Source organism: Chrysemys picta, chromosome 2 (genome assembly GCF_011386835.1).
Source record: "Chrysemys picta bellii isolate R12L10 chromosome 2, ASM1138683v2, whole genome shotgun sequence".
Taxonomy (NCBI): domain Eukaryota; kingdom Metazoa; phylum Chordata; order Testudines; family Emydidae; genus Chrysemys; species Chrysemys picta.
In genome coordinates, this window is record NC_088792.1 from 225,732,870 (window position 1) to 225,742,313 (window position 9,444).

The 9,444-nt window shown below is 42.5% G+C and overlaps 1 long non-coding RNA gene across 1 annotated transcript; it reads left to right on the top strand.

Moving 5' to 3' along the window:
* Positions 1 to 5,298: 5,298 nt before the first annotated feature.
* On the top strand, positions 5,299 to 6,967 carry LOC112059911 (uncharacterized). The gene is made up of 3 exons (XR_002889180.3): positions 5,299 to 5,707; positions 5,999 to 6,126; positions 6,798 to 6,967. It is a non-coding gene; the product is annotated as an uncharacterized LOC112059911 (long non-coding RNA).
* Positions 6,968 to 9,444: the final 2,477 nt, after the last annotated feature.

Sequence of the window (9,444 nt, forward strand, 5' to 3'; positions counted from 1 at the left end):
ACTATTAAGGGCCCAAAAGCAAGCTATTCCGCTGGTTAGGAAAGATAGAAAATGTAGCAAAAGACCACCTTGGCTTAACCACGAGATCTTGCATGATCTAAAAAATAAAAAGGAGTCATATAAAAATGGAAACTAGGACAGATTACAAAGGATGAATATAGGCAAACAACACAGGAATGCAGGGGCAAGATTAGAAAGGCAAAGGCACAAAATGAGCTCAAACTAGCTACGGGAATAAAGGGAAACAAGAAGACTTTTTATCAATACATTAGAAGCAAGAGGAAGACCAAAGACAGGGTAGGCCCACTGCTTAGTGAAGAGGGAGAAACAGTAACAGGAAACTTGGAAATGGCAGAGATGCTTAATGACTTCTTTGTTTCGGTCTTCACCGAGAAGTCTGAAGGAATGCCTAACATAGTGAATGCTAATGGGAAGGGGGTAGGTTTAGCAGATAAAATAAAAAAAGAACAAGTTAAAAATCACTTAGAAAAGTTAGATGCATGCAAGTCATCAGGGCCTGATGAAATGCATCCTAGAATACTCAAGGAGCTAATAGAGGAGGTATCTGAGCCTCTAGCTATTATCTTTGGAAAATCATGGGAGACGGGAGAGATTCCAGAAGACTGGAAAAGGGCAAATATAGTGCCCATCTATAAAAAGGGAAATAAAAACAACCCAGGAAACTACAGACCAGTTAGTTTAACTTCTGTGCCAGGGAAGATAATGGAGCAAGTAATTAAGGAAATCATCTGCAAACACTTGGAAGGTGGTAAGGTGATAGGGAACAGCCAGCATGGATTTGTGAAGAACAAATCGTGTCAAACCAATCTGATAGCTTTCTTTGATAGGATAACGAGCCTTGTGGATAAGGGTGAAGCTGTGGATGTGGTATACCTAGACTTTAGTAAGGCATTTGATACAGTCTCGCATGACATTCTTATCGATAAACTAGGCAAATACAATTTAGATGGGGCTACTAGAAGGTGGGTGCATAACTGGCTGGATAACCGTACTCAGAGAGTTGTTATTAATGGTTCCCAATCCTGCTGGAAAGGCATAACGAGTGGGGTTCCGCAGGGGTCTGTTTTGGGACCGGCGCTGTTCAATATCTTCATCAACGACTTAGATATTGGCATAGAAAGTACGCTTATTAAGTTTGCGGATGATACCAAACTGGGTGGGATTGCAACTGCTTTGGAGGACAGGGTTATAATTCAAAATGATCTGGACAAATTGGAGAAATGGGCTGAGGTAAACAGGATGAAGTTTAACAAAGACAAATGCAAAGTGCTCCACCTAGGAAGGAAAAATCAGTTTCACACATACAGAATGGGAAGAGACTGTCTAGGAAGGAGTACGGCAGAAAGGGATCTAGGGGTTATAGTGGACCACAAGCTAAATATGAGTCAACAGTGTGATGCTGTTGCAAAAAAAGCAAACATGATTCTGGGATGTATTAACAGGTGTGTTGTGAGCAAGACACGAGAAGTCATTCTTCCGCTCTACTCTGCTCTGGTTAGGCCTCAGCTGGAGTATTGTGTCCAGTTCTGGGCACCGCATTTTAAAAAAGATGTGGAGAAATTGGAAAGGGTCCAGAGAAGAGCAACAAGAATGATTAAAGGTCTTGAGAACATGACCTATGAAGGAAGGCTGAAAGAATTGGGTTTGTTTAGTTTGGAAAAGAGAAGACTGAGAGGGGACATGATAGCAGTTTTCAGGTATTTAAAAGGGTGTCATAAGGAGGAGGGAGAAAACTTGTTCACCTTAGCCTCTAAGGATAGAACCAGAAGCAATGGGTTTAAACTGCAGCAAGGGAGGTCTAGGTTGGACATTAGGAAAAAGTTCCTAACTGTCAGGGTGGTTAAACACTGGAATAAATTGCCTAGGGAGGTTGTGGAATCTCCATCTCTGGAGATATTTAAGAGTAGGTTAGATAAATGTCTATCAGGGATGGTCTAGACAGTATTTGGTCCTGGCATTCGGGCAGGGGACTGGACTCGATGACCTCTCGAGGTCCCTTCCAGTCCTAGAATCTATGAATCTATGAATCTATGTAGTGTAAACATAGAGGGTATGTCTACACAGTATAAAACAAACCAGCCTGTTGCAGTGAGGCTCAGAGCCTGTGTCTACAAACCTTGGCTTGCACTACGACATTAAAACCAGGCATGTAGATGTTCGGGCTTGGGCTCTGAAACCCACCCTCTTCCCCAGGCTTCAGAGCCCAAGCTCCAGCCACAGCCCACATGTCTGCAAGGCTATTTTTAGTGCTGTAGCGCAAGCCCCACAAGCCCAAGTCTGTAGACCTGGGCTTTGAGACTCGAAGGATTTGTTTTTTGCCATATAGACATATCCTTAGAGGCCGTCATGTGGACAAGGTTTGTCAGAGCACAAAGTGCTCTGGGCACATAAATCACACCCTCTGGTGTGTGGCAGGGAGGGATGCGGTTGAGAGGGGCAGCCTGGCATAGAGCCAGCGTATGCCAGCTGTGAATTCCCTTAGGGAGTGCTGCAGAAGGGACATTGTAGGGACTGAGGTTATGGCCTTTAGACTCTAGTTTTTAATCACTATCCCAGGATAGCACACCACAGACCATATGCTTTCTTGTGGGACATTCTATACAGTAGATAATCCCCCTGTAATTGTAACATATCATGCCAGAATGAAGCTAGGGAAACTCTGAATGGGTTAGGCCTTTGGATGATATTTTATACTTAATTTGCTGTTAGCCATGGAAACTACTATTCAATATTAAGCTTAATAAATCTATTGCACATATACAGGGATGGAGCTCAGTAGTCCGAGACTACTTGCCTATGTGCTGTTTGTTTTTAAGGAAGAAAAATATTGAGGTCTAGTCATAAGGTCTGAAGTACGTGTTCAAATTAGAGGTGGCGCAGAGCTGTAGAGTTCAGATCTGGAAGAGAAATCAAATTTTCCTCAAGTCTGGTATGTTCAGATTCACTTTGTGGTTTGACCCTTTACTGAGAGAGGCCTAAGCCACAAAGTTCAACTCCAACCAGGGTTTGGGGGATTTGGTCTCCTTTGAGATCATCTCAAATTATAATGCTTCCCCAGGAAGGACTTCACTCCATTTGAAACAGCTCCCCCCACGGAGCCTTTCCTCACACATAGAGCCACGTGATACATTCACATCGACCTGGAGACAGGGCCGGCTCTACCTTTTTTGCCACCCCAAGCGGCAAAGCAAAGGAAAAAAAAAGCAGCACAGCAGTGCCACCGAAGAAGAAAAAATGAAAAAGCTGCCACTGAACTGCAGCTGAAGAAGAAAAAAAGAAAAAGTTGCCACCGAAGAAGGGGAAAAAGTCAGAGTGCCGCCCCAAGAATGGATGGAGTGCTGCCCTTTTAGATTTGCCGCCCCAGGCACCTGCTTCCTTAGCTGGTGCCTAGAGCCGGCCCTGCCTGGAGACTCAACTCAGACTGAATGTTGGGTTCAAAGCTAAGTGAATTTGTGAACCTCAGCTCATGTTTGCAAAAGCCTGACAAGTACAGATGGAAAATATTTACACTTTGGAGATGCTGGCAAACTTCCCTCCACCCCACAGTAATCTCCTCTTCCCCTCCTGCCTGAAATTTCCTAAGGAGAAGTAGGAAGAGGCTCTGTGATAGCAATAGGTGCAACTGAAGCTTGAGAGTTAAACCCAGTTGAATTTAAACCTCCAAGCAAAGCAGCAGGGGGTGCTTCACTTCCATCTGTGAATCAAACTGCAGGATTTGCATGGCATTAATCCCCAAACTCTTTCTAAACATTCTATACACACCTACCCAGTACTGAAATGGGGTAAGAAAATGTACGGCAAAGAATGTGCCAAATGCTTGAATCAAGAGCCAAAGCCATAACTCAACATACTGAAGCATAAATACAATTGTGTGTGTAACCAGGGCCAGCCTTATGGGTGGGTGAATGCCCAGGGCACCCGTGGGCAGGGGACACCATGGTCAAGAGGCAAGGAGCGGGGCTGGCCTGGGGTGTGAGGCTGTGGAAGGGAGCTCAGGTCAATGTGGGGGGGGTGGAGGCAGTGGTTCCTGGGGGCGATGGATGGGGAGACACCAGGAGCCAGGGGTGATCGGAGGATGGGGCCAGGGAAGGCTGTAGTGGTCAGGAGTACCAAAATACAAGTTCACCCAGGGTGCCATTTTCCCTAAGGCCAACCCTGTGTGTAACACTGAGCAAGGTGTGTGTGTGAGTGGGGATTGCTGATTAGCTGGGTTTAGTTTTTAAGAGTGAGAACATACATCTCCATGGCAGACAAGTTGTGGAGGTAGAAGGGCCTTGAGTCGGATCTCTTTTGCCATAAAAGAGATGGAGGTGTTAGCAGGGCCCCATGACGGTCTCTTGGCTATTGAACCCACTTCCCTACTTCGGGCCAGTATAGCGCAAATGTTTTCACCTTCAAAGGGCCTCGCAAGATTTATCTTTTATAGATACCTTTGGGGAAAGAAGATATTGAGGGAGGGTGAGGTACTTCCCTTATTTCTCCTTTGCTGTACTGCTTAATAAGTTACTATCAGGTATTGTAGGTGATGGTGCTTTTGCCGTTAAGTCTGATTATGTACTGAGGGAAGGATTTACAGAACACTCAGCAGTGGCCTAACTCTGCTCCTATGGAAGTTTGTGTATCTAGGTTGCTTATAGTTTAAAATAAAGATCATTTTATTGTCTCTTCTTAGAAATCCAAACAAATAAAAATCAAATCAATATTAGTGCTCTGCTGAACTATGTGAACTTTCAGTGTCAATAGAGCTATAAGGAACTCTTGATAAAGGCTCTGGGCAAATAATATAACACTTTATCTGTGACATCAAGGACAGGCTGCTCTTCTTGGTGATAAGAATACATGGATTGGCCTCAGGAAAAAGGAGAAAGATGAGCCAGTGACGTGAAGCCCATGCCCCTCTATTTGTTGCATGGTCAATTTCAGGGCAAAGCAGTTGTGTTTAGGTTGAGGAACAAAAATTTCAGTAGTGTTAACTGTCCTATTCGAAACACAGAGATTTCAAGACATTATGAATCATTATGCGTAAATCAGTGGAGGTTCTCAGGGCTCTAAGAAAACTAGAGTGCTGGCAAAACCTGTAAAATAAATGCTATTATGCCATTTTCTTTAAAACTTTTAGAGTTGCCTCCATTTATTATTATGTTTTAAAAATGACTTTCGTGTTCTCTTAAATTTCAAACATTTTAAATCTATCGTTTTGCATTTTTAAAAAAGATTTTCTTTCCCCTGTAAATATGTTAAAAATTCCTGCTGATAATGGACACAAGATGTATTTATCCTATGTGAAATGTTGCCCTGTGAAGGTAGGGGTGGATCACATTCACAAGTTCTCTTGAAAATCAGATTTTGTATCAAAATAACATTTCTATCTGGAGCAGGAGTGGCCTCTCTGAGCACTCTCAGCTGGGTTCCATGAAAAGGTTAAGTATTATCTAAGGTGAGTGTGACAGGATATACTCCCTCTTTGATACCCAGGATAAGGTTCTGGACTTGGACACTGTGATGGGCTATAATGGTTAAGAAGCAGGAAACACAAGGAGCTGCAGCCCATTAGCTTCACAGAAAACCAGCCAGCTGCATATAAAAGGAGGAGGATATCGGGGCTGGCTATTAAGAGTGACCGGAGAGCCAGAAAGCTTCAGTGAGAAGTACCAGTTTCTTGCAGAAGGGATCCTTCACAGCAAATGTGAGTTTGTTTAAATCTGAGACAAAGGAATTTAGAACTTCTGTTTGCCTTGATCTTGGGAAAAGGGCACTTTAAGGGGGCAAGGGCACAGGCTAAGCCCTACACCGAGGTCTTTCTATTTTCCCTTCATTCTCTACCTGGGATAGTTTTGTGGCTGGGGGAGTTGGGTTCTTTGTTTGTCTTGGTTCACTAATTACTCACCCACATTTCAAAATAAATACATAAAAAGGCATCTAATGGGGTACTTGTGGAGAGTCCTCTTGACTTCACTGAGGCTTTGTATGGTTGCAGGGAGTCAGTTCTAGTGGATTGAATGCAGGATCAAGATCTCACACTGAATTTTTGGGTGCGAGTGGAGGAGCTAATACTACGGTTGCGCCACAGCTCAGAGAGAGCCGAGAAGCGAAATTCTGCTTCAGGTAAGTGCTTGCTGACCTATTTCCTCTGGAGGCCTTGATTCATTTTTGCTGCAGATCACAAGAGAAATCAACATAGTGGTTTAAAACTAGTCCCCAGCTGGTATTTAAGAACAATAAAGAAAACCTAGAGAGCTTTTTTCCTTTGGGAAAAGGAGGTAGGTCAGATTGAGGTGCATTGGTGGGAGCCATGTGGGGAACTTGCAGAGTACCTGTTGGCAATAACTAAGCATTTATTTGACTTTCTGTTCTATGAGGAACTGAATCCACTCAAACATTTTAGAAAAGATAGAGCCGCAATCTAGAATTAAACAATTTAGGTTTCCGAAAGTGTGAAAACATGACATAAGTGAGAGATGATATTTATGAAAACAGTGTCCTATTATTATAGCTCTCATGTACTTTATCAACGGAATGTTTATTTCCTCCTTATGCAATAGGACAGAGTAACGTTTTCTCTATGTAATTAAGCTGTTCTTTGGAGATATTTTAAAAATTGGTAATTCCTCTTTGCCTGGTTGTTATCACTGCAACGTCTCAAGGCATAGGAAGGGGTGAGAAAATTATTTTAAGATGGATGCATAATTGTGACTAAATCCACCTGCTGAGAGTGCTAATTAAGTGAACTGGCTGGTACCTTTCCCAAGAAACTAACCTTGTCATCACCTCCACAGCTGCACCAGCTGGTTGGCTCAGTCCCAGCATTTTCACATCTGTCCAGATGGTATGAAGGAGGTACGGATAACCACATAACATGTGGAAATTATTTATGAGAACTTCCATTAAATGAATTTCATAAAACATTCCTAAGATGCCTTTAAGGGTTTTATTAAAACTGTCTGCATGTATAAACAAAATAGCAGCCACATTTTGCCTACTAAGAATTCTAAGCTCATGTTTTCTTCTGCAGCATCCTCCCCATCTCTTGCTGTCTGATTAACTGCTTTATCTGTCATAAATATTGAAGCACTGGTTTCTACATTCTAATGGTTGAACTCTCGTGTCTCTATAAGAAATCATGACATGCCAGAATTTTTCAAGCATTGCTCCTTAGCAGCTTTACCGACTCTACCTGCTTAATGACTGTGGTTTGGGAATTTAATACCAAATCTTCTAACGATCTGAGCTTGAATAATGGCAATACCAATATCTAGAGTATGTAATGTATAGCACCTTTAAGTTCAAAACACTTTGGTTGCAAATTGATTTTTGCTTTATTTGTGGATTTTTGCTTTATTTATTTATCCCACAAATAAAGCAAAAATCAGTTTGCAACCACTATGTCTAGTTCTAAATTTCTGTATGTAGCAAAATGAAATGGCAGTTCTTACCTGCGGTAGCCATGTAGGAACACAAATATGAATGTAATGAACAAGCAAGGCCAAACTCTCTCATGCTAAAATCAACAGGCACTAAAATAAACAGAGCTACAGTGTGTATCTATCTAAAAAACATATATCATCCACCATTGAACTGTATCTGCCATTCCAGCAATACTACACAGGTCAAGAAGTGAAGATAAAACGGAAGCTGTAAGGAGGAAGTAGAGAGAGACTGAATATAATTAGCCAAACTGAACACTAGCTTAAAAAGTCCTTTAGAATACTAAGGGCCAGGTGTTCAAAGGAATCACAACCTGGCCTTTGTTTGTGTGCACTTCAACTTTGCATGCGCAGTCACTGGCTTGTGCATCTATTTGTGCCTTTTCATTTATCTACACAAATGAGAAAGTACGGTCAAAACACACTAAGGCCCAATCTGTATGCACAATAGGCCTCGTGTTAATCTTTTCATTTCTATGCACAAGGGATAGTGTGAAGAAATGTGCTTGTGTAAGTTGTGACCATAAAGTTGTTTGTGGTCACATAGAAGCCACAATTTTAAAAATCACTGCGGACTCGGGAACTCAGTTTTAGATTTCATTTTAAAGCCAGCACCATCAACAGCACAGTATCTCAGCACCATGTGGGGACACTTGTTCAGTACACTAGCACCTACCAAAATCTGCAATATGATTTCTTGTAGACACCTAGGCTTTCCTCGGAGGTGTATAATCCACATACCTACTCAGCCTGATCTTGTTTTTTTTTCTTTTCCTGTGATTTTGTGAGATCTCATATCCTGAGGAGGCCTGCTGCAGGCAGCATTATAACGCCAGTTAATGTAATAAGATTTGCTAATACTTGTGTACTATCAATTCCCACTGAGGCAATTGAAATCATGATGAAGGCCCCAGTAATTGCTAATAAGAATGTTTTAATTTAAATGACATATAATATTAAGCACTTTAGTATGTCTCATTGGAAACATAATAGTTGTGTCCCTCCCTTTTATCTTCTGATTTCTATCTTTCCTAGTGTGTATCCCAAAGCTTTGCATTAAAGTGAAATTATTTGTTCCTCTTGTGAAAGTGAGCCTTCTGATGCACATCTGATAAAGCCATCAAAATCCCTGTTATTATGTGCTATGATAGCCTGGAGGAATATTTTATTAGAGTATTTACCTAGTCACACTGACAAGCTAAGAGATATTATCTGCCTCAGGAGGCTAAATGGAGGACTTGAGGGATAAAAAAGGTCTATTGTTATTACGTACATAATCTTGTGATTGAAAATATCACTAGGGATTTGGGAAGCTCCATGGATATATGAAGTGAGGCAGCAGTAAATGCAAATTACTTTGGTTTACCGATACTAATATAATTACTGTATCTAGCTAAACCAACACTTCAAAATAAACCAGGATATATTCTAAACACAGTGTGAATAAATTCTCACTTACAATGGACATTCCTTTGTTTATACTTCAGAAAAGAAGTTAAGTCTCAATAATAAGGTGTCTATTTAGACCAGGGGTCGGCAACCTCTGGCACGCGGCTCGCCAGGGTAAGCACCATGGCGGGTCAGGCCGGTTTGTTTACCTGCCATGTCCGCAGGTTCGGCTGATGGCGGCTCCCGGTGGTTGCGGTTCGCTGCTCCAGGCCAATGGGGGCTGCGGGAAGCGACGCGGGCTGAGGGATGTGCTGGCCGCGGCTTCCTGACGCCCCCATTGGCCTGGAGTGGCAAACTGTGGCCAGTGGGAGCCGCAATCGGACGAACCTGCGGACGCGACAGGTAAACAAACTGGCTCGGCCCGTCAGGGTGCTTACCCTGGGGAGCCACGTGCCAAAGGTTGCTGATCCCTAATTTAGACCATAATACAGAAAGTTCTGTACTGATGGGCTGTGGAAAGATCACAAACTTTCCTTTTCGTCTTGAGCTAAATGCAGCATGGCCTTAGAGAAGCAGTTACTCATATTCAAGTACTGTAGCAGAAGCCTTC